The following is a 25,217-nucleotide window of genomic DNA, read 5'->3' as shown; positions in this document are numbered from 1 at the left end:
CTCTGCTTTTCAGGAGTAAAAAAGAAACAAAGAAAGGAAGTGTGATACGTGGTGACAGGTGGTTCAAGTTGCTGACACCAGAATTTAAGGGCAGAAGAGTCATTTATAGAACCATAGTAATAGGATGCTGAGGTCCAGTGCCATCATTCATAAATGAGGAAACCAATGCCCAGACGAGGACCATGAGTTGTCTGCTTGGAATGCTCTTTGCCTAGATATCCACTAGCTCAGTTCCCTTCCTCTTTCCAATCTTTGTCAAATGACACCTTCTCAGTTTGACTACCCTGTTTAACATTGCAACTGAGCTCCCACTTCTAGTTCCCTTTCCCTGCTTTTTCCCCCGTGGCACTTAGCATCTTGTATATATATACTGTAAATACTATTGTACAAATACTATAATACAGTGTAAGTACTATGTACTGTATTTACTTGATATGTTTATTTTCTGTCTGTCCCCACTAGAACGGAAGCTCCCCAAGTTCAGAGATTTTGTGTTTTATCCACTGATGTAGCTCAGGTGTCTAGAAGAGTCTAGCACATAGGAGGCACCTAATAAATATTTGCTTAATGAATGAAAATCTGCTGTTTGGGTGCTCTGAGGCTGTTTCCCAGACAGTACTAGTAAGTATGCCTGAGGACACACTCTGAGGCTTTTTTTTTTTTTTTGCACTTTGCAACATTCTAATGAGTCAGACAAAGGAAGAATTGCAGGAAAAATCATCATGCTCAGTTTATAAAGAAAAAGATGTTCTTTCTCATTGATAAACAGTCAGTATCCCAGGCTTAGGCACATTTTCAGCTCTCTACCTCAGGGAGCATCAGAGCTTCCAACCAGTTCGCTCTAGTTTGACCCCCTGCTGAAAATTTGCATTTCCACTCCAGATATACTGGATCAGAATCTACATTTTAACAAGATCCCCAGGTGATTCTTCCTGGGGAGTATTTATAAACTCCTTCCAAAAATGAGGGATGATTTTGTATCTTTATCTTTGTGAACCACACCATCTGTGTGAGAAAGTGTCAAATTCCCATTCTCTGACATCAACTACATGGAAAATCAAATCCTACTTCTGTGCCACTTCTGCTGTGTCACCAGCTGCAGACACAGCACTTCTTCCTCTGACCCTAACTACCCGGAGCTAAGTCAGACCTCACAAGTTAAAGGACACAGTCCTCCAGACCACCAAGTCTGCCCAATGCTTCAGATGCTAGCCACAAGTTTGGCAGTCCTCTGGGCCCCCCTCTCTTCTGACCTGCTGGCTACAAATTTGGGGGTTTCCTATACCTCTCAGCATGCCAGCCATAAACTCTGGAGTCCCCAGCCCACCTCACTTCTGGCTTACTGGTTCCCACTACTGCCCTGGGTTTGAAATTCCCTTGAATGATTCACAGTACTCAAGGAAAGCATTATAATTACAACTTTATTATAGCAAAAAAGATATAAATAAAGAGGTGTATAGTAAGGTCTGGGAGGGTTCCCAACATGGACCTTCCATGTCCCAAAAAGGGATATGCTACCCTCTCATGTGCATTTATGTCCTTCACCACCTAGGAAGCCCATGGAACTTCGGCGTCCATAGCCTTTACTAGGGCCTTATTACCACAGGCATGATATCAGGAAGTGATCTTCCTGGCCTGGTCAACCCCCACCTGAGTCACCTATTAGCATAAACTGTCAGACCTGGTCTGGAGATCTATAGATAACAAAAGCACCTTGATTACTCAGGAAATTCCGAGGGTTTAGAAATCTCTTAGAAACCAAAAACAAAGACCAAATTCTTTGGGTAAAGTTAAAGTAAACCCCACACCGTTCAGAGGTTATTTTAATCCTCAAACTAGAGCTTAAAATCCTTTTGAACACCACAGAAATGCTACTCTTGAGATCTGAGTGCTGAATAGAATTCCTATGTTGTAGTTGTTGTTAGGTACCAATCGAGTCAATTTCAACTCATAACGACCCCATGAAACAGAGTAGAACTGCCCCATCGAGTTTTCTAGGATGTAATCTTTAGGGTAGCAGATTGCCAGGTCTTTCTTACATGGAGCTGCTGGGTGGGTTTGAACCATTCTGACAAATGTATTGGGATAGATGGACAGGAAATCTTACAGAAGGCATTTTTAAAAGTCTGAGCCTGGGATAGACTCTATAGGATGGATTAGAACTGCCCCATAGGGTTTCCAAGGAGCCCCTGGTGGTTTCCAACTGCTAACTTTTATGGTTAGCAGTCATGGCTCTTAACTACTGCACCACAAGGGCTCCAGAATAGACATAGTCCTCTGTAATCTAATCCGAGATAACAGAGCAAGCCACCAAGACCTCTATGTATGTGAAGGCCCTGGATCTTCTGGAAGAAATGGACTCCCTCCCTCTGCCCACCACACACTTAAATACAAGCACACAAATAACACAAATTCTCATAGAGGTTGAATAGCAAAATCTTTTACTTTCTACACATTCTTGGCTTAAGTATTGTTCCTCTACACACCTTGTCTCAGAAGCCTGTAAAACCAATTTTTAAAAAAACCATTTCCTTTGATTTCCTTTCCCAATAGCAAGAGAGAAAACTCAAATTCTCCCAGCAATGGGTGGAGTCATTGTACTTTGCTAGGTCAAATTCACTGACTCCTACCTGTATATCCACATCGACTTGTACCCTTTCCTAATTCTCTCTAGAAGAGGCAAAACATTCATCTATTGGCTTTGGATGTGCCATTTAAATTTTTAATGGGTTTTCAAGATAAAGTTATGTTTTCCCTGCCTCATCTTCAGAAGCGTGATTCACTGTTATAGAATGGTCCACAGAGGAAGGAAAGAGCAACTCTGCACAATAAGAAGGTGAGAGAGGGGAAAAGGCCGTTTCACCAATTGCGCTCCAGGGAACCTATGGCTTCTAGAAAATCTACTATAAATTTCTGTGACTCCGCTGAGGTAGGAGGATTGGGGGAGCTGGCTCCTCAACCTCTTGATAAGGGCTCTTGTCAGAGACCAAAGAAGAATTTTTGAGAATGCGTCATTTCTAGGCTGATGAAAACCTGCAATCTGCTAATCTTGTCAGATTTCTGATAACTAGGAACCAATTGCTCCCTCAGCCTGTGCAAACCTGTGGTTCCAAGCACAGTCACTCCAGCCATGCCTTTTGCATTGTCATCCTCTGCCATCAGCTAGAATAAGAGCACATCCTGTGAACTGCCCTCTTAGGCATGTGGCCCCACCCACTCTGCTGTTCCCCCACTGCATTCTTCCTTTCTTACCCATCACTACCACCCTTCCTCTCCTATCCATCACTTTTCACTAAGTTCAATGGGCCCCTTGTAATACCATATCTGAATGTCCGTATCTCCTCAGTCTCTCCACAGATCATGCACTTTACCTCTTCACTCTTTCCTGAGAATCAACTTTTCTTTTAGTTAGAATTATCTGAGACTGACAGTGACATAAATCAAACTGGCTTAGGAAAACAAAACAAAACACAAAAAGCAAGGAAGTTATTACAAGGATCCTAGAATATCTAGCAGGACTCAAAATCAGGAAGAGGTCTGAGGCTTAGTAATAACTGGAACCAGGGGCTTTAATTTCTCAGTATTCTATATATTTTTTCTTACCATGAGTTCCCCCCCCCGCATGTAACTACAATACTGCAACAAATATTCTTGTTGATATTGCTTTCACACCTAGGTGTGCCTATTGGACACATTTTTAGAAATGGAATTATTAGGTGATGAGGCTTACAAATATAACTTTTTTTAAATTGTGCTTTAGGTGAAAGTTGAACATAGAGCAGCTAAAGAGAAAGGAAGAAATGATGAAGTAAAAGAGCTAAAAGATAAGATTTCAAAGGGTGGCTTGAGAAGACAAAGTAAAGTATTATAATGAAATGTGCAAAGACCTGAAGTTAGAAAACCAAAAGGGAAGAACACACTCAGCATTTCTCAAGCTCAAGGAACCAAAAAAAATTCAGACCTCAAGTTGCAGTACTGAAGGATTCTATGGGGAAAATATCAAACAGTGCAGGAGGCATCTAAAGAAAATGGAAGGAATACAGAGAGTCAACATTCAGCTATTTCACAAGGTAGCATATGACCAAGAACCGATGGTACTGAAAGAAGTCTGAGCTGCACTGAAGGCATTGTTGAAAAACAAAGCCCCAGGAACCAGTGGGATACTAATTGAGATGTTTCAACAAACTGACGCAGTGTTGGATGTGCTCCCTTGCCTATGCCGAGAAACTTGGAAGACAGCTACCTAGCCAATGGACTGGAAGAGAGCCACAATAAATAAGAAAGACCGAAGAATTGATGCATTTGAATTATGGTGTTGACAAAGAATATTGAATATACCATGGACTGCCAGAAGAACAAACAGATCTGTCTTGGAAGGAGTATAGCCAGAATGCTTCTTAGAAGCAAGGATGGTGAGACTTTGTCCCACATGTTCTGTACATGTTATCAGGAGGGATGAGTCCCTGGAGAGAGACATCATGCTTGGTAAAGTAGACAGTCATCAAGAAAGAGGAAGACCCTCAACAAGATGGATTGATAACAGTGGCTGCAACAATGCCCTCAAGCTTAATAACAATGATTGTGAGGATAGCAGAGGACTGGGCAGTGTTTCGTTGTCTTGTACATAGGGTTGCTATGCATTGGAACCAACTCAAAGGCACCTAACACGAACAACAGGTGAAAGTTTACAGAGCAAATTAGTTTCTCATTAAACAATTACTGCACATATTGTTTTGTGACATAATTGCCAGCTGCATGACATGTCAACACTCTCCCCTTCTCCATCTTGGGTTTGACAAATATAAAATTTTAAATAAATATTTAATAAATAATGTCAAAATGTCCTCTAAGGATGTTTGCCAATAATAGACAACTCGTGTTCCATTTTTGAAATATAGAAATGTGTAAGCAAATCAGCTGCTCCCTGTAAAGGAAAACAAAGGGAAAAAAACAAAAAATCCAAAGCATTTAATATTGTAATGGGAGAAATCTTAGTCTTGTGAAGAACAGATAATCTATTTTGTTTTTTTTTTTCTGCCCTTTGGGTTTGGAAAATTACTGGGCTCTGCCCCCATCTTCTCCAGCAGGCTGCATTGCTGGTTACAGGTGGTCCCTGTATCTTTGGCTCCTGCTGGTGCAAACAACTCTGAAGTCTTCTTGATGAGATTTTTACCAGGAAATCTCTTAAATAATAAATACATTTGAACAGAATCAACACATCCAGAAAAATCCAAAGGTTAAAAACCCCTGGTAACACTCGTAAAAATAAAAGCTACTTTTATTGAAATGTATTATGTACCAGGCATTGTATATAAGGTATTATCACATTATCTGGTATAGTTCTCATCACCTCCACCTTACAGACAAGGAAATTGAGACTTATAGAGGTTAAGTATCTTGTCCAAGATTCCATAGTCTGACTTATAACTGCTGTGACCTTTATGCTGTGCTGCTTAACCCAATCATACCATATGGTGACCTGCACTGTCACATAGCATTGGAAATTACTTTATGGCTTTCTTATGAAAACTACTTCTAGCACTTGAAAATTTTCATATGCAGGGGGTGGGGTGGGTGAGGGGTAGAGGGCCGAGGACAGGAAGGATGGTGTCGCCTGTGGTATATTTAGAGACTTTCTGGGGTTGAGTGTTTCCTGAAGATAACTACTCTACTTTTGTTGTTTTTAAACATTGATTCTTACAGACTGCAGATTTGGAGGGGTTAGTACTTTATCTTATCTGATCGAAACTCCTTTGGCACTTTCTGTATGCAAGAATACTGGCCAGAGAAGCAGCTTGCTGAGTGCTCAGGGAAGGGCACTGAACTGAGAACTCAAGACATGGGCCTCATGCCCAGCTCTGCTTCATAGTGCTTTTCCCCATCCGTGTTTTCTCCAGTACTGCCAGGGATGCGTTACCCAACAGATGTGGTGAAACCTGCATCTGCACCCCATGTGAAATTTGTCACTATAGATTAGTAAATAAGCACAAGTAAGCCCGTGTTTACCTTGCTTAATCCACCCCTGAGTACAACAATAATCCCTGTCTGTCTCCTAGGGTTTTCACAAGGACAAAATGAAGTGATACACAATAGAGAGATTTATCTTTAAAGTGGACTGAAAAAATGGTGGCATAGGGCCAACGTCTCACCTCCTCCAACTTCACAAGGGTGAAGGAGAATTGAGATCAACTGCTCAAGGCTGATTCCTCTGAGGCAGAGGTCAGACATGCCTCCTCTCCCCTACCTTTTTACCAATTCTGACACCAGCCATCCCTCCCATGGCACTCTCTACTTCTCTGCTGGGTTTGATAATTCGTTGTAATGGCCACACAAAACTCACAGACAATACTCATGATTATGGAGTTTATTAGGGGAGTGCCAAAAAAGCCAAAAACCAAACCCAGTGCTGTAGAGTCGAATTAGGGAAGTAGCAGGTTGCAATTCAGAAACAACTCAAGATACAGTTCTTCAATCAGGACAGACTCTTCTCAGGCGTGCCTGCAGGCATACCTTTCTCTGGCCCTTGGCCCCTTGGCCTCTCAGCCCTTTGGCCTGGCCTCTTTAGCTCCACTAAGAAGTGTCCAGAGGCAACCCACTCCTCCAGTAAGCCTTGGCCTAAAGGGGCTCAGCTTTCTCCTTCTGTGGAGCCAGGAAGCCCACCGTGTCGCCTCCAGCCAATCTCCTGGTTCTACTGCCATGGCTGCCACTGCTTCTTTCTCTCTGTCTCCTGGGTCGAGGAGGTTCTTCAGCAAAGGGACTCTGGGTTCAAAGGACGTGTTCCACTCCTGTGTCTTCTTCTTGGTGGTAGTGAGGTCCCTTCTGTCTACCTCTGGGATGGCTCATTTTAAGCCTAGTGGGATGACAAAACTGACCAATTCCCTTATCAAGGTTCCATATAACTTATTTGCATGGTCTCACCCCCATAAGGGTGCCATGTACCCTGTTTCCATTATTAGCCATCCAGTCCCTTTGGTGGGCCATAAGTACCTCAAGTTGCACCCAGTCATTTGGTGGGAGTTACAAAGACTATGGCTAGAAGGACCATATTAAGTAATTCACTGCATCACAATTGAAAACATACTATTGAATACAATTTTAAGGGGTAAACGCATACCTGGTAATCCACTACCTTCAAACTACATAGTGATTGCTTGAGCTGTTGAGGTGAGACTACTCCCTCAAGAAACCTGGCAGTGTCCCCACCAGAGGGGAAGCCACAGAGGTTAAAAAAGAAAGGACTTGATGCTTTATGGATATGGTGGTAGGGAAGGTTTCTGTGCTTGTTCTTCCAAGTGTGTTGATTCACTAGGGGTGGGATCCTGGGAAGTGAAAGAAGATGGGCTCAGTTTGAGAGAGAGTGACCTTAGAGCCAAGTGGCCATGAGGAGATGACAACTGGATTCATGAATGGGCCTGGTGGTCAGAAAAGTACATGTGCCCCTAATATTTACAGCTGTGGGCAAGAGTTCAAAAGGAGAACTTCACACCATGTTTAAATATTTTAAACTTAACAAATTAAGTTAATAAACAGTAAAATAAAATAAGATCTTTCTTCCTATCTTGACAAAAATACCTTCTTAAGGACTTGAGAGGCCAGGTTTGCATTTAGAATTATGGGACTCCTCACAGTTCCATGCCCGAGCCTAGTGGTACAAGAAGGGTTCACTATTCTCAACTCTGGCTCCTTCCTCACTGAAGGGGGTCTTGTGCAGGTGTGTAGGCACTTCATCTGCCACATCTAAGCACTGTCCTCACCTCTGCAAACAGCTGACCTTTGGCCACTTGTTGATCCTTGGGTTCACTCATCAGAGGCCTAATCCATCTTCAGTAGTACTGATGGGGGAAGAGGCCTAATCAGACTCCAGGCATTTGTACAAGTTATTCATTCCTAGTTGCCAAGTAAGAGAACATGGCTGGAAGAGTACAGCACCAGCTGGACGTGTTCCCTTGACCCTGCACGTCTCTCCCCCTACACTGGGAAGGGGCACATTTAGAAGTCAGAAATATACCGTTTGGGAACGGAGGGAGACAAGAGAGAGACATGTTTTCCTCAATCAACTATGGGGCAACTACAGAAGGAGAGAGAGGCTCACAGGATTTTGGAACAAGAACAAAAGAAACATGAGAAGCCCCTTTGGTCAGAGGGAGTCAGTGACAAAAAGGTTGTTGGAAAGATTTTTCCTCTTCCCTGGCTTGACTTGTGAAAACCTTTTCTCCAACTTTCCTGCCACTAAATCCTCCCACCGTCACTGCACCTAACACTTCAAAAACATTTCTTCAGCGTTTCCTGAAAGTTCCTAACCCGTGCTTGAATCAGTTCTAAGATACTTTTCTCGACGGTGATACCTGGAATCTCTCAGCGTTTCTTGTACGCCTGTCCCTGGTGGTCTAGTGGCTAGGATTCGGCGCTTTCACCGCCGCGGCCCGGGTTCGATTCCCGGTCAGGGAAAGCAGTCCTATTTTTATTTTTATTTCTTACTGAGGTTCAATTGCAGTAGCTGGTGCTGCTCCTGCCACCTGTTTAGTCCAAGCTCGCTAAGCGCACACCCCACGAAGCATCCCTAACATCCCGCCCTGAGGCAGATCAGCATCCAGGGAACAGGGAGGCTGTGAAGGATTAAAGCTCTAAATACAGAATAAAACCCTCACCTCATTGAGAATCACTGGTTTATGTTTTTTTCAGTACAGTATATTTAATTTTTACATGGGAGGTATTTCCAATGACTTCTAAATTGAGAAACATTTGATTAATAAAGACATAGTTTTAGTAATGGATGTAATTTTTTCCCAGTTCATTGAAATCCTAAAAGCAGTTAAATTCCAACCCAGGTAATTTTTATCAGATAAACTGCCTTTCCGCTGGTGGCTCAGCCATGCATCCCCTGGTGCCCCGATTAGGAAATCCGTCTATGCTTCTTGACGTATTTTAGGCATGGAATACCAACTTAATCCGTTTCGTGTTTTAAAAAAACGAGAACACATTTCTATGTGATAAAACATTAGTTAACTTTACCTATAAGTCAGGAGCTATAATAAATAGATCAAAAGGATCTTTTTACAATGCTAAGTTATATTACGACTGTCCTTGGCTCCACATTAACCTTGTCTCCAGGTTCTCAAAACTGACTTGCGAATCACTTGGGGGGAGTTTTAAGGCCGCAAAAGAAAAAAAAAAAAAAAAAAAAACGAAAAAAACGACTTGACTTCCCTGACAGAGAATCGAACCCAGGTTCCGGTGGTGACGGCTCCTAGCCCCAAGACCGCCAGAGATAGGCGTTGAGAGTTTGCAGGTAGCACCCCTAGAAAAATATCTTAGAATTGATTCCGGCATGTGTTAGAAAATTTCAGGAAGGACGGAAGAAATGCTTTTGAAGTGTTGGGTGCGGTGACTGTTGGCCTGGGTCAGAGGATGGCAGGAGGCTTTAATGGCTGGAAAGCTGGAGAAAAGATTGTCACAAGTCAAACCAGGGAATGGGAATATCTTTCTTGCAACATTTTTGTCACTGACTCCCTCTGACCACAGGGGTTTCTCCTATTTCTTTCGTTCTTCCAAAAATCTGTGTGCCTCACTGGCTTGGACAGTTTCTCCAAGGTTTACTGATGAGATGCCAAGGCACATAAAGATTGCCCAGGAGCAGAAGCTCAGAAGAGACAAGGATCTTCTCCAGAGCCAACAGACAAAGAAAGCCTTCCCCTAGAGCCGGCACTCTGAATTCGACCTTCCAGCTCCTAAACTGTGAGAATATAAAATTCTATTTGTTAAAGCCACCCTTTTGTGGTATTTCTGTTAAAGCAGCGCTAAGTAACTAAGACACTATTGCTGTCTCTTACCCTTTTCTTAAGTCACTAATGCCTTTCCTAAACTGAGGCTCTAGGACCTCCCCAAACTGTGGCCACACCCTTCCTCACCAGACGATTTCACCTTCAACACCTTTCAGAGTATGAGGTCATTTGACCTTGCTGTCATTTTCCACAAGGTATTTGGGGGGGGGGCCTGGGTACTACTCACAGAGATATTTGAACCCCTCCAGTCATGCTCTCTCACTCCAGCCTCTACAGTCCTTACTTCTCTCTCTTTCTTCTCCGTTTGCTCCCTGAGACAATAAGGTGTAGTCCCCAGAAGACCAGAAATGGTGTGAGAACTTCAAGGTGGCAGACTCTTCCTTGTCGTTAATTGGCTGTTCCACCTTAACAACAACAACAAAAACCGTTGCCATCTATCTCCTATCTTTAAAACAGTGTTAATAATTCCCTCATAGTAAAATTTAATTAAATGTGATAAAGAGTGTGAAAGTGCTTTCTAAATTTAATACTGGGCAATGTAAGGTGCCTTTTTATTGTTTTGAGCATCCTCGTTTCCCTTACCTTGGTCAAGTCTGTCACTCTCTTCCTACCTGTAGTTACTGCTCGCTTGGCCACGGCAGGCCCTAAGTGCCAGTGGGTGACCTGACCCCTGGGCTGACCGTGCTTCCCGCCAAAACTTCCTTAGGAGAGTACAGGATCGGGAACGCTCCACCATGAGCATTTCCGGAAGCCTGCAACGCTGCCCCACGAATTTAGGGTGTTTTAACTAGCCACGACCGTGACTGGGGCCCCCAAAGTTTCCTGAGTAGGCACTATCGAGTTCACCGTGCGCTGTAGGCATGATTTCCTGCTAGCAGTCGCAGACTGACAGGGCTTGTTCGCTTAGTCCCTGGCACACCCACGAAGCCCAGCTGTGCTTGGTCGGCCTAGACACGTTTCTCGCGAGCGGGCACTGTGATGAGCTGTTACATTTCAAGAGCAGCTTGCAAGACGTCAGCTGCTAGCTAGTTTCCGTAGTGTAGTGGTTATCACGTTCGCCTCACACGCGAAAGGTCCCCGGTTCGAAACCGGGCGGAAACAGTTGGACCTTTTCTTTCCTGCCCTCCCCGGGTTCTTTTCGAACCCCGTAGAAGAACCCACCGGGATCATGGTGAGAGCCCGCCCCGCTCCCCCCCAAATCCCGGTCCGAGGCAGATTGCAAGGACACAAGCACAGAGCCGAGCGGGTCAAGCGGCCCCCACCTGCGAGCCCGGAGCAGCGGCGGGCTAGGGCACCCCTGGCGGCGGCGGCTGTTCGTGACTCGGTCCCTCGGAAAAAGTGAGACTTTTGAGGCCAGTTCGGCCCCTTCGGTTTCTGTGTTGTGTCTTCTAACACCGGAAAGGCGCTCTTCGCAGGTTGGGAGCGGGAAATGGCCGCTCAGTGAATGAAGCCGTTGGTTGGGATCAAGTTCTTGTTCAGGGCCAGGTCGTGAAAGGCCGGTCCCTTTTTCAGATCCTGCTCAGGCTCCGGCCTCTTGGGCTGGGACTGCGACGGGTCCTGTCTGCCGGTCTCTTCGAGGCAATTTGCAAACCTGTATTAGGCCTCGGAATCGACTCCACGGCAACGGGTTTTTGGGGTTTTTTGGTATTAGGCCCAACTGTGCCAAATGATTGTCTCTCTTTAAACTGATGGCGGGTCTCATTGACCCGGTAGTCCAGAGGAACTAAGGGAATGTTGTTGAGGAGCCAGGTCACAAGTCACCCTGCTCTATCACCCCTACCAAACCTGCCTTTAATGTATTTCTTTTCTCGATTTAAGCAGTTCTTATCCATCCAGTTCTCAGTCGCGAAAATGGGTAATTCTTTCTCCCTCCCTCCTCTCAGTCTCTCCCCAGAGGGTTCTAAATCAAGTGGAAACAATGTATATTTTCTTTTAATTAAAAAATTATACTTACAACTGAACAAAAAAATGGGCAATTTGAACAGACACTTCACTAAGGAAAATATACAGATGGCAAGTAATCACATGAAGAGATGTTCAGCTTCATTAATCATTCAAATTAAAACTACAATGAGATACCACTAGAGAAATTCAAATTGAAACTATAATGAGATACCACTACAGACTAGAATAGTTAAAATTAAAATGACTGATCATACCAAGTTGCCTAAAATGTGGAGGAACCGGAATGCCCATACACTGCTGGTGGGAATGTAAAATGGTACATCCACTTTGGAAAACAATTTGGAAATTTAAAAAGTTGAACTATGACAATATAACTCAGCCATTCAACTCCTAGAATTTTGCCAAAGATCGAATAAAGGATATGTTCAAAGACCTAAACATGAATGTTCATAGCAGCTTTAGTTGCAATAACCAAAAACTGGAAATAACCCAAATGTCCACCAACAGGTGAAAGATAAATTGTGGTATATTCACACAGTGGATACTATTCATCCAAAAAAAAAAAAGGCAGCTGAATGTTGACCAAAAAAAAAAAAAAAAAAAAAAAGCACCTGCTGTATGATTTCATTTATATAAAATTCTAGAAAATGAAAAACCAATCTATAGTGACAGAAAGCAGATTAGTGCCCTTCAGGGCAGTTCTACTCTGTCCTATAGGGTCCCTATGAGTCAGAATGGGTTTGTTGGCAGTGGGTTTAAGGATGGGGAAGCAGGTGTGCAGGCAATAGGGAGGGATTAGGAAGCGACACAAGGATATTTTGGGGTGGCGATGGGTGTGTTCATTATGGTAATTGTAGCAGGGCTGCATTATGGTTTTCATTGACTCTAGACACTTTTACCTTTGTGAGCCCTTTCCTTCATAGAAAAGTATTTTTAATGTTAAAAATATTTTAAAATATGTTAATATGAAATATTTTATAGCTGCATTGGTATAAAGATTAATGTATTAATATTACACATTAAAATGTTTTCTTCAATCTAAAAAATCTTTTTTTTATTATTTTGAACTTAAAGGATTTTGAATTTAAAAGAAATTAAAACATTTTTGTGGACCCCCTAAAGGTATCATGGGCACCACACCTACTGTGCCTAATGGGTAAATTGGCCCTGGATTGTGGTGATGGTGTTACCCGATTAGGGTCTGTGCCCTGGAGCAGTCCAGCCAATGAAACATACTCCAAGTCAGAAAGAGTGAGAAAGTTTATTAAGGAGATGCATACATCACCGGGGACCCAGCAGCAACACAGGCTGTCTCTACGGAGTCCCAAAGAGCAGTTTTACATTAGAGTTTATAAAGAATCTTACAAGGGTTACAAGTGTCTTTGTAGTCCCCCTCCAGACATTTCTTTATTAGGCTAAAGTCATACATATCTGATACCTGGGCTCCAACTTTCCTGTGGGGGTTGGATGCCACAGGTAGTCAGGACAGAACAAAAGGATATTTGCATCAGTTTAAAGCAAAGAACAAAGTCATTAACATTTGGTCAAAACCAAGTCATTAATAGAGGTAATGAGAAGGAGGCCGGCAGAGGAAGAACAACTCACAGGTTTATCTCGGCCTTAGTTATGTTAAACTCTCAGTTGCCCGTTTTGAAAAAGGAGAAAACATGCTGGGTGGTATTGGGGTCACAATGGTTCCACAGGTGTATACATGTGCTAAAACTTAACACCTTGTACATTTTAAATATGTTCAGTTTATCATATGTCAATTATGCCTTAATAACCAAAACCCAAAAACTCATGCCGTTAAGTCGATTCCAACTTATAGCAACCCCATAGGACAGAGTAGAATTGCCCCATAGGGTTTCCAAGGAGCAGCGGGTGGATTCCAACTGCTGACCTTTTGATTAGCAGCCAAGTTCTTAACCACTGCCCTAACAGGGCTCTGTGTCTTAATATAGTTTTTTTTTTTTTTTTTTAGTATTTCCTGGAAAAAAGTAAACACACATTGTGAAGCCTGTTCTAGAGACTCATATAAATACATATGGTAAAGCTTTTTTCATTTTAAAAATTTTTTAAGAAAAAAAATTACACTCACAATACTAAATAATTTTTGGGGGGACCTCAGGTATACTGTTAATGTCAGTTCATCGCCTTCTATCAGATGAGTGGGTGCAAGGCTTCTCTCATGTTTTACTTGTTTTTGTATTAACTTACTATTTTCTTTTATTTCCATTTCTTACTCCCACACCCTCCCTAATGTATCTTGATATGTATCTTGAATTTGTACATATCCTTGTAAAATATGTATGTGCTTTATGTGTAGTTATTTCTTAATTTTGCTCATAATTTTCTACTGAGCATTGTGACTTTATGGTCTACCCATGTTGCTGTGTTGCACATCTAGTCCTTTGTTTCTAACTGCTGTGTATAATTCCATAGTAGACACTCACTCCATTTTCTTTCTCCCAAGGTACACACCAAGTTGTCTCCCAATCCCTGTTCAGTGCAGTGAATTACTTAATATGGCCCTTCTAGCCATAGTCTTTGTAGCTCCCCCCAAATGACTGGGTGGTTGTCATTGTTATGTGCTGTCAAGTTGGAGCTGACTCATAGCGACCCTATGTACAACAGAAGGAAACACTGCATGGTCCTGTGCTATTCGCACAATCATTGTTATGCTTGAGCTCGTTGTTGCAGACACTGTGTCAATCCATCTCATTAAGAGTTGTCATGGATTGAACTGTGTCCTCCCAAAATATCTGTCATCTTGGCTAGGCCATGATTCCTAGTACTGTGTGATTGTCCACCATTTTGTCATCTGATGTGATTTTCCTTACGTGTTGTAAATACCATCTCTATGATGTTAATGAGATGGGATTAGTGGCAATTATGTTAATGAGGCAGGACTCAATCTTAAGCCAATCTCTTTTGAGATATAAAACACAGAAGGGAGCACAGAGACATAGGGACCTCATACCACCAAGAAAGTAGTACCAGGAGCATAGTGCATCCTTTGGACCTGGAGACCCTGCATTGAGAAGCTCCTAGTACAGGGGAAGATTGATGACAAGGAACTTCCTCTAGAACTGACACAGACACCCTGAATTTGGACTTCTAGTTTACTAGACTGTAAGAGAATAAATTCCTCTTTGTTAAAACCATTCATTTGTGTTATTTCTGTTATAGAAGCACCAGATGACTGAGTCAAAGATCTTCCTCTCTTTTGATGACCCTCTACTCTACCAAGCATAATGTCCTTCTCCGGGGACTGGTCCCTCCTGATAACATGTCCAAAGTATGTGAGATGAAGTCTTGCCATCCTTCGTTCTAATCTAATGCAAATTCTGGGTGTATGTCTTCCAAGGCAGGTTTGTTCATTATTTTGGGACTATGCAAATGAGGTACTTGTGGCCCACTAGAGGATTGGGTAGCTTGCTAATAATATAAGTGAGGTGCATGGCATCCTTGTGGGGGTGGGGCCATGCAAATAGGGTATATGGAACCCTAATGAGGGAATTGGTCAGTTTTGCCATCCTGCTAGGCTTAAAGGCAGACATGGGGGAGGGAAAGAGAGGAACTGTAATAGGGAAGACAGCAAGAGAAGGTGGTGCAGTTGTAGCAAAAAGGATAGCAGCACAAGACAGTAGGAACCAGAAGACTGGTGTGATATGGCTGTGGTGGGGCCTGCCAACCCACGGAGCTAAGAACTCTAACACTTGCCCCAGAAGGCCCCCAGCAGCACCCGGCAGCAGCAGATGAGAAGAAGCTGTCCTGATCAGGTAACTGCATCCTGAGTTGTTCCTGTTATTTCCAACTTGATCCTGATCCCGAGTTGTACCCTGTTATTTCCCTAATAAACCACTTAACTTGTAAGTATGGTTGGTGAGTTCCGTGAGACATTGCAGTGAATTACTGAACCCAAAGATGGGAGGAAGAATACCTGGGGGGGCGGGGAGTAGTTGATGTTAGAGACGATGGAGTGATACAGCAGTTTGGAAAGTTGGACATTCAGCACATCTTTAACCTCTGCCTCATGGGAACCAACTTTATGTTGACACTTATAAAATACATTGTTCATTTAAATACTGAGAAGCTTGATACCTTGTCCAAGGCCATAACCAGCTGGGGATGAAATTGGATCTAAGAATAAAGGTCTTCAGTTTACTCTTTCAGGGTTTAAAATTTTTTAATACTTTACAATACTTTTATTACAGAAGAAATATGTGCTTATTTGTAACCAATCGACACAAATGTACAACAAAGCGTTCTAAGAAAAACAAAATATAATAAAACTGAGGAGTCTAAAGAAAAAGACACATATAACTACTTCATTGTAAATTAGAAAAAATACAAATAACAAAAAGTAAAAAGAATAGAAACATGCTGGTGGAAATATTAATATTAATTATTATTAAAAATTTAAAGTATTTAAACTAGAAACAGAAGTACATATGAGAAAACAGAAATACACATTCACTTTTGCCCAGCAGCTTCATTTTTTTTAATGAAGGTTTACAGAACAAACTAGCTTCTTATTAAACAATTAGTACACATATTGTTTTGTGACATTGGTTACCAGCCTCACAACATGTCAACACACTCCCTTCTCAACCTTGGGTTTGGGTTCCCTGTCACCAGCTTTCCTGTCCCCTCCTGCCTTCTAGTCCTTGCCCCTGGGCTGGTGTGCCCCTTCAGACATGTTTTGTTTTATGGGCCTGTCCAATCTTTTGCTGAAGGGTGAACATCAGGAGTGACTTCATTACTGAGCTAAAAGGGTGTCCAGGGGGCATACTCTTGGGGTGTCTCCAATCTCTGTTAAGCCAATAAATCTGGTCTTTTTTTCTTAGTTAGAATGTTGTTCTACGTTTTTCTCCAGCTCTGTCTGGGACCCTGTCCTTTGATCCCTGTAAAGCAGTCAATGGCGGCACCGGGGCACCATCCAGCCGTGCTGGACTCAGTCTGGTGGAGGCTGTGGTAGTCATGTCCTTCGCCTGTGTCCTTGTTTTTTTGCATTCTCCATTGCTCCTGAAGGGGTGAGACCAGAGAATTGCTGCTCACAAGCTTTTAAGTCCCCAGATGCTACTCACCAAAGTAGAATGTAGAACATTTTCTTTATAACTTATGTTATGCCAATTGAGCTAGATTTCCCTGTGACCATGTTCCCTACAGCCCTCAGGCCAGCAATTCAGTCCCTCAGGGAGTTAGGATATGTCTATGGAGCTTCCATGACCTTGTCCTGGACAAGCTGCACTGGCCTCCCCAGCACTGTGCACTGTCCTACCCTTCACCAAAGTTACCACCCATTGTCTATTTAGTGTTTTTCCTTCCCCACCCCTCCCCTCCCTCATAACCATCAAATACACATTCACTTGTACTCAGCAACTCCATTGATAAGAATCTAGCCTACTGAAATAAAGCCACTGATACATGAAGCCAAATCTACAAATATGTTCTACACGACATCGTGGTGGCAAAAAAGTGGAGACGCCTTGAATGTCCATTAATAAGGGAATGGTTGAATAACTTATAGCATATCCCTACTATCAAATATTATGCAGTTACTTAAAAGGATGAGCTAAATCTCCCTATATATATTCATCTGGTTCCATTTTATTGGGCATTTGCAATTCCTTTGGGCTTTTGAGCCTCTGAAGCTACTTCCATAGTTATGGAATCACAGCTTGAGGAATCCCCCACCTTGTAAGATAGAGCTTTCCTCCCATCATAAAAAAGAAACTAAAAATGCCAGATAATTTAATTGCAGCTGGAAACTGCAGATTAGCCCTTTCAAGACCTGTCGGATGTAAGGTATCCCACCCACTTTTTATGGCTCCCGAGTTCTTTGGAGAGGGAGTAGCCCGATTTTAATGCGTTTAGCCTCACGGTGGAGCCTTTCGAAATGTGGGAAACTAAAAAATCCTGAGTGAGAGCCTCATTTTTGTGTAGATTGAGCATTGTCTTAGGTGATGCCTACCGGATGTATTGATTTTTTAAACTTTTGACAGGTTTGCCTTTATTTTGTGAGATAAACCTCCTCACTGTTTCTCAGTTACCGTGTTCTCATGGAGATGCTCTGGTGGCACAGTGCTTAAGTGCTCAGCTGCTAACTGAAGGGCTGGCAGTTTGAACCCACCAGCAGCTGCGTGGGAGAAAGACATGGCAGTCTGCTTCTGTAAAGATTTACAGCCTTGAAAACATATGGGGTAGTTCTGTCCTATAGGGTCCCTATGAATTGGAACCGACTCAACAGCAATGGGAAATGGGATGTCCTTCTGAGAACGTACTTATCATGAGAATAAGCTATTGCCAGTCTTCATTCATTCATAGTGGCCATTTTCTCCTTTATGCCATTCATTGTTTCTAGGTGTTACTGGCTTCCTTCTTCATGGTGAATAATTCCTTTCCAACCTTCAAGAGATTGGAACTCCTATATTATTCTTACCTCGGGTTCAATCTTAGGGCCCAATCATTTCTTTCACATGTAGCAGGTGGAACACACTGCTGTGAGCAGTTCTGTAGTATTTAATACAGGGCAGTCGTTTCTGCTTCTTGGCTGTCAGTTCTGCTTTTGCAGTAATGACGAATACATAGTAATTTTCCTGAGATTCAAAATAAACATGCAGGGCTCCTTGTTCAAAATTGTTAAGAATTTTAAGACGACAACGCAGAATATTAAATCAAGAGCAGGCCTTCTAAGTTCGGGGCCCTGTGAGACTGCACGGGCCACACACCCGTGAAGCCAGCCCTGCCAGCACCAGTGAGTCAGACATGCAAGCTGTAGTGGTATGCCCAGTAGCGGTGGCAGTTGAGTGTGGCAATTCTATGAGGTGATTTTTTTATTCTTGACTGCCAGGAATAACTTAAAATCCAAGTCTAATGAATTCTCCAGACTTCCCAGGAATTATATGAACTACCCAATTTCCTTTAATAAATTACTTTTCTGCTTAATTAGCCAGCGTTGGTTTGTGTTGCTTGCAGTTAAGGACTCTGATACCTTAATGATATATTAAGTGAAAAAGGAAGGTTAGAGAGTAATGTGTTTAATAGAAGAAGAGAAAATGATCTGGAAGACTACGGAACAAGCGCTTAAGATTATTTAGCGGCAGAAACTGTTCCCTGACATATTCTCCCCCTATTTTCCTGATAGTATAGTTTTTAGTTGAGTACACGGCCTTTCAGAATAAAAATTCTGTTTCCTAGTCTCCTTTGCAGCTAGGTATGACCATGTGACTAATATCAGGCCAATGAGCTGTAGGTGGAAATATCTTTGTATGACAGTGTATTAATTTCCTAGGGTGCTATAACAAAGTAACACAAAGTAGACGGCTTAAAAACAACAGATATTTATTTTCTCACAGTTCTGGAGGCTGGAAGTTTGAATTCTGGGCGTCGGCTGGACCACGCTCTCTCAGAAGGCTCTGAAAGAAGATCCTCTCCCGTCTCTTACAGCTTCTGGTAGCTCCAGGCCTTCCTTGGCGTACAGCTGCAGCATAACCCCATCTCTGTCTCTGTGGTCACGTGGCTGTCTGCCGTCTGTGTGTGTCTTTTCTCCTCTTTTATAAGAACACTCATGTTGGATTAGGACCCACTTGACTACAGTATGACCTCATGTTAACTGATAACATGTTCAAGACCTTATTTGCAAATAATGTCACATTCACAGGTACCAGGGGTTAGAACATATCTTTTTGAGGGGCACAATTTAAACCATTAACAGCTTCTAGGATCTGCTACGTGACCTTTGGATCCACGGCCATCTTGGGTTATGATGGAATGTGGAAGAGTGAGCTGGCAGGAGCCTAAGACCCTGAGGTTTTCCAGCAGCAGAGCTGGCCTAACCACCCTGGACTGCATACCTCCAGACCTCTCTCTTTTCTTTTTTTTAAATTTTGTGATATGTATTATATCACAAAAAAGTTGCCATTTCAACCACTCTTAAAAGTGTACAATTTGGTGGCATTAATCACATTCACCATGCTGTGCAACATCACCACTATCCCATTCCAGAGGTTTTTCATCACCCCAAACAGTAACCCAGTACCCACTAACTCCTCATTCGTCCTCCTCCCATCCCCTGATAACCACTGAAATCTTTTGTCTCTATGCATTTACCTATTCTAGCTATTTCATATAAGTGAATTAGCTTTTTCACTTTTGAGTCTGACTTATTTCACATAGCATAATATTTTCAAGATTCACCTGTATCATAGCATATATCAGAACTTCTTGTTTATGGCTGAATAATATTCCATTGTATGTATATACCACACTTTGTACACGTATTCATCCACTGATGGACATTTGGATTGTTTCCACCTTTTGACTATTGTAAATGCTGCAACGAACTGCAAAGAGATTCGAGTATCTCATTGAGCCTTGCTTTCGATTCTTGTGGGTATATACTTAGGAATGGAATTGCTGGGTCATATGATAATTCTTTAATTTTTTGAGGAACCATCAACCTGTTTTCCACAGCAGATATGAATGAGGGTTCCTACCTCTGGATTTTTACATGGGAGCAAAATAAAAGTCTATATACTTTTATGCCACTCTTTATTTTGCATTTTTTTGTCACTTGCAGCCACAGCTTTATTATTATTATTATTTTGCTGAAGGAGAATGAATTTGAAGTGTGTGTGTATGTTTCTTTGTACATCTATATATTGTCTGATTTGTTAGGACAGTATATTCATTCATAATTAAAAAAAAAAAAAAAAGACTCCTGAAATTGTGGCTAAAAGACCCAGATTCTAAGTCTAGCTCCAATATTACTTGCTATGGCGTTGGGCAAATCATTAAGTTTCTCAATATCTTAATTTTCAATATTTTCCAAATGAGAGAAAATAATTCAAATATTCTCTTAAAGTACTTGAAAAAGGCAGACAAAAGCAACAATGTGTATGACATGCAGAGTTCTGCAGAATTTGGGCTGAGAAAGTTTCTTCAGGTGCTCCATGAAAAGTAAGTCCGGGGGTCAAATAGGCTGAGGAAATGTCGAATATTAGATTCCTCGCCCATCCTTGAAGAGTCTCCATGCACGTTAGGAAACTAAACATGCAGAATTCCCATAGAAAAGGAACCTGCTTCATTTTTTTTCACCCAATCAGATTAAATGACAGAGATTTAAGATTTTAGGGCTTGGGCTTTCAGGAATAGGCCAGTTTGGAGATTTGCCAGACACCTGGGTTTGTAAACTGGTTTTGCAACTTAGTAGCTGGGAGATCTTGGTCACTTTGTTGTTGCTAGTTGCCATCAAGTGGATTTCCAACTCATGGCAGCCCCATGTGTATAGAGTAGAACTGCTCCACGGGGTTTTCAAGGCCCCTCTGGGTGGGTTCAAACCACCAACCTTTCAGCTACCAGCCAAGTGCTTAACAGTTTGTGCCAGCCAGGGACTCCTTTAGTCAGGTTGTCGTTAGGTACCATTTAGTCGTGACCCCATGTGACAGAGTCAACTGCTCCATAGGGTTTTCTAGGCTCTAATCTTTATGGGAGCAGATCACCAGGTCTTTCTCTCACGGAGCCACTGGGTGGGTTCAAACCGCCAACCTCTCGCTATTGCACCACCAGGGCTCCTTTGGCCAGGTTAGATACCCTTTATATGCTTCAGCTTTCTCATATGTAGAAAGCACAATTTTTATTCCCATTTTACAAGGAGTTGCAAAAATAAAACACATTTTAATTGCTCAAAAAAAAAGATGATGCGGATGTGTGAGATAACTAGCCTTTTTAGGAAATTACAACTCTGTGACAAAGGAAAAAGGAAAGGTTTGAGGTAGGATGTGCTCAGGCAGGAGGTATGAATAATGACTGAGTGATTCAGGAATGTAAAAAGGAACAACACAGAGGTTCTGGAGAGAAGTGTTCCTCCTGGTCCTTGTTAAAATGAGACATCAGATCTCATTCCAAGGTAAGTCACTGGTACCTAACTTCATTATTCCTTGACAGGCTTCAGTAATGTCCACATCACTTTTTGTTACTTTAGGAGTTATGATCTGGGGGCTGGCCTTTAGCAAACAACATGTTTGGGGAAAGAGACATCCTTTCCCCCTGACCTATCTGGAAATTCACCTCTTAAAGGCAGAAACTGTAGGCGGACAAAAAACGGTGTGGAAATTGGCAGAAATAATTATTCAAATGAGTAATTTCCTGGACCGCATTCTCAAGCTACGTATATAAAAGAACAGGGCTTCAGAGCTGAACTAAGGAGTCAGGTTTTATAGAAGCAGAAAATTAATTTAGGAAACTGGTTTATTTTTATACTCAGTGTTAATTTCTTTTTGTACTGATAATGTTGACTTTTACCTGAACTCTGAGATACTGGAAAGCAGCGGTTAAAGAAATCCCTTCACCCTTTGTGGTCAGGAAACGGCTTACTGCAAATAACCACCCTTATGACTTAGATAAGACTCAGGTATGACCACTTGATCACCTTTGACAAAAATCTGTTGCTGTCAATTCCGACTCCCTATAGGACAGAGTAGAACTACTCCATAGGCTTTCCAAGGCTGTAATCTTTACGCAAGCAGACTGCCACATCTTTCACCCCTGGAGCAGCTGGTGGGTTTGAACCATTGACATTTCATTTAGCAGCCAAGCACTGACCTGCACCACCAGGGCTCCTTAGGCCAGACATAAACCAAAAAAAAAAAAAAATAAAACTTGTTGCCATGGAGTCAGTTCTGACTCATAGTGACCCTAAAGGACAGAGTAGAACTGCCCCATAGAGTTTCCATTGAGCGGCTGGTGGAACCGAACTGCTGATCTTTTGGTTAGCAGCTATGGTCTTAACCACTGCACCACCAGGGGCCAGATACACACCCTCCAAATTCCCATTCTTTGCCTCATAAATCAGTAATTAAATTGCTTGTCTCCACTGATCACTCAGAAACAAAGTGCTTTTTAACCAAACTTGGTTAAGCTTTTCACGTTCCCACAAGTCCCTGAACTTTGGCTCACTTTCAGCCTAAGCCAACATGCAATGCCTTCTTAAGGGCCCCTTCTGGAGAATAGGCTGGCCTCAGCAGAAAACATTCTGATTTACTGTCTGATGATGTCACCCTTTTATTCCACTTCCCCACACACCTGGGTTTCTTCTAGACTTCTTAGTGCTCAGTCTCTATAAAAGAAAAACGCTCTTTCCCTACCTCTCAGAGACGATTGCTGATCTTACAGTCAGTGTTAAGCCTATGATAATAGACTCTTTCTGAATAAAGCCTTTCTCTATCAAAGTCTGCATTTATTTGATAGTATTTTCATAGAAAATTGTACAGGGGTTGGGGGATTCATGCTGAGGTGGGAACCAACAAACGCTCTCTACGGACTGTAAGACCACAGTGTGACAGGGAATGGGGAAGAATGGCACATACTTTGAGAAACTGGAGATGTTAGGAGAGTTTTCACTCTTACAACTTTCATCCTAAGTGAGTTCTCCAATGAATAATTTCTATTATGGGAGGTGAGATGAAACCTAGGGTAGCTCAGGACACAACACCTCCAGAGGCTACTTTCAGTGTGGGCTAGTCTCTGCCCCCTCTCTACCAGGAAGTGAAGAGGCTGTGCCAGTACCTTTCCCGTTGTCTCTCTCTGAGAAGGCAAAGCTTTCTAGCATCTGACCTGAATGGTGAGTCTCTGTGAAAGCCCTGAGGGATGGGAGGTGTGCCTGGAGTTCACCGCCATTGCACTTTATCTTGCTTAAGAGAACTGCTCTTCAACCCCTCTTGTTAGGTGGTCGAGTCAGACTCATAGTGACTCTATGTACAACTGAACAAAACACTGCCCGGTCCTGTGCCATCCTCACAATCGTTGCTTTGTTTGAGCCCATTGCTGCAGCCACTGTGTCAATCCATCTCATTGAGGGTCTCCTTCTTTTTCGCTGACCCTCTAACTTTACCCAGCAAGATGTCCTTCCCCAGGGACTGATTCCTTCTGATAACATGTTTGAAGTATGTGAGACAAAGTCTCACCATCCTCACCTCTTAGGAGCATTCTGGCTTTCTCTCTTCCCAGACAGATCTGTTCTTTTGGCAGCCCATTCAACATTCTTCACCAACACCACAATTCAAAGGCGTCAATTCTTCTTTGGTCTTCCCTATTCATTGTCCAGCTTTTGCATGCATATGAGGCAGCTGAAAAACCCCTACTCATCACAATTTCTCACCACGGTTTCTCCCTAAACCAATGCCTTGTCAGAGCTATTTCTGAGTTCATGGTAAAATCAGCATGCTAATCATTTTTTTTCTGGGCAGAGGTGGTGGGAATCAACCACCAGCAAGAAGCTTTAGTTCCTTCCCCATTGAGTTAAAATAACCAAAATCTTCTTGGCCTTAGAAACTCTCATGTCTCTAATCCCCTGACTTCCTTCCAAACCTTAACTCCGTCCCTGACTCTTTGATATCCCCTTGATCACTATCTCCCATCACATCCTTCTCCTCCTCCTTGTGACTCTAACACCCATGTAATTTAAGGACAACAGCAGCAGGAGACAATGCGCAAAAGATTCCTTGTTCTGTGGTCGGGAGAGCGGGAAAGTAGGAAATGTTGTAAAACTAGTCTCCACTAGAGGGAGACTTAGGCTCAAGAAAGAAAATTGGATATGAAATCTGTGGTATTGAGGGTGTTAACTCGTTTGGAAATGGTAACTTTTATATTGTAGCCTGACTATGACTTTTTATAAATACTTTTGCTGTAAGAATAGAAACAGAACTCATTTGCTTCATATTTTAGGAATGGCTTTTCAGTTTTTTACTTGTTTAATTATGTAAAATATTTACATGGTTCCAAAATCAACTCTACAAAGTATATTCAAAGAAGTTTACCTTCTATCCTTGTTTCCTCCACCTTATTTTTCTCTTCCTCTAAAACTAATCACTTTTATAGTTTATTCTTCCATCATTTTTATATAAGGAAACACACTAATTTATATCTCCTTTTTTTTTAAATAAAATACTATTCAGATGCTCAACACCTTGCTTTACTCATTTAACAATATTCTTGACAATCACTCCATAGTAGTATATAAAGATTTTCCTCGTTGCTTTCTATAGCTGTATCTAACTCCACTGTGTGGCTGCACCATAGTTTTCAACCAGCTCGCTACTGACAGACAGTTGGGTTGTTTCTTTAGCTATGAAAATAATGCTAATAAATTTCAGCTATTAAAACGATAGCCTTGTGCACACTTCTTTGCATATTTTTTGCCAGACTATCTCTGGGATAGATTCTTAGAGGTGAGATTGCTTAATCTAAAGACATCTCTAATTGTGACATCTCTAATTGTGCTAGATATTGCCAAATTCTCCATCATGGAGGTTGTACTATTTTGCATTTCTACAATGGCAGTGCTATGAATCCCTTTTATATGGACTTTCTCACCATGGTCTTGTAACTCCCACCAAATGACTGGATGGGCCTATGCAAGTAAGGTGTTTGTGGCCCACCAAGGGGATTGGACAGCTTGTAATGATGCAAATAAGGTGCATGGAACCTTTGTGGGGATAGGACCATGCAAATAAGGTGTATGGAACC

The 25,217-nt window shown here is 42.2% G+C and overlaps 2 non-coding genes across 2 annotated transcripts; both read left to right on the top strand.

Annotated features, from left to right (window-relative positions):
* Positions 1 to 8,376: 8,376 nt before the first annotated feature.
* On the top strand, positions 8,377 to 8,448 carry TRNAE-UUC (transfer RNA glutamic acid (anticodon UUC)). Its single transcript has one exon. It is a non-coding gene; the product is annotated as a tRNA-Glu (tRNA).
* A 2,362-nt stretch (positions 8,449 to 10,810) lies between these two features.
* On the top strand, positions 10,811 to 10,883 carry TRNAV-CAC (transfer RNA valine (anticodon CAC)). The gene has a single exon. It is a non-coding gene; the product is annotated as a tRNA-Val (tRNA).
* The last annotated feature ends 14,334 nt before the right edge of the window (positions 10,884 to 25,217 follow it).

This window comes from Loxodonta africana, chromosome 3 (assembly GCF_030014295.1).
Source record: "Loxodonta africana isolate mLoxAfr1 chromosome 3, mLoxAfr1.hap2, whole genome shotgun sequence".
Classification (NCBI taxonomy): Eukaryota; Metazoa; Chordata; class Mammalia; order Proboscidea; family Elephantidae; genus Loxodonta; species Loxodonta africana.
The sequence above is the reverse complement of the archived record's forward strand: the minus strand, read 5'-3'. Positions and strand labels throughout refer to the sequence as shown.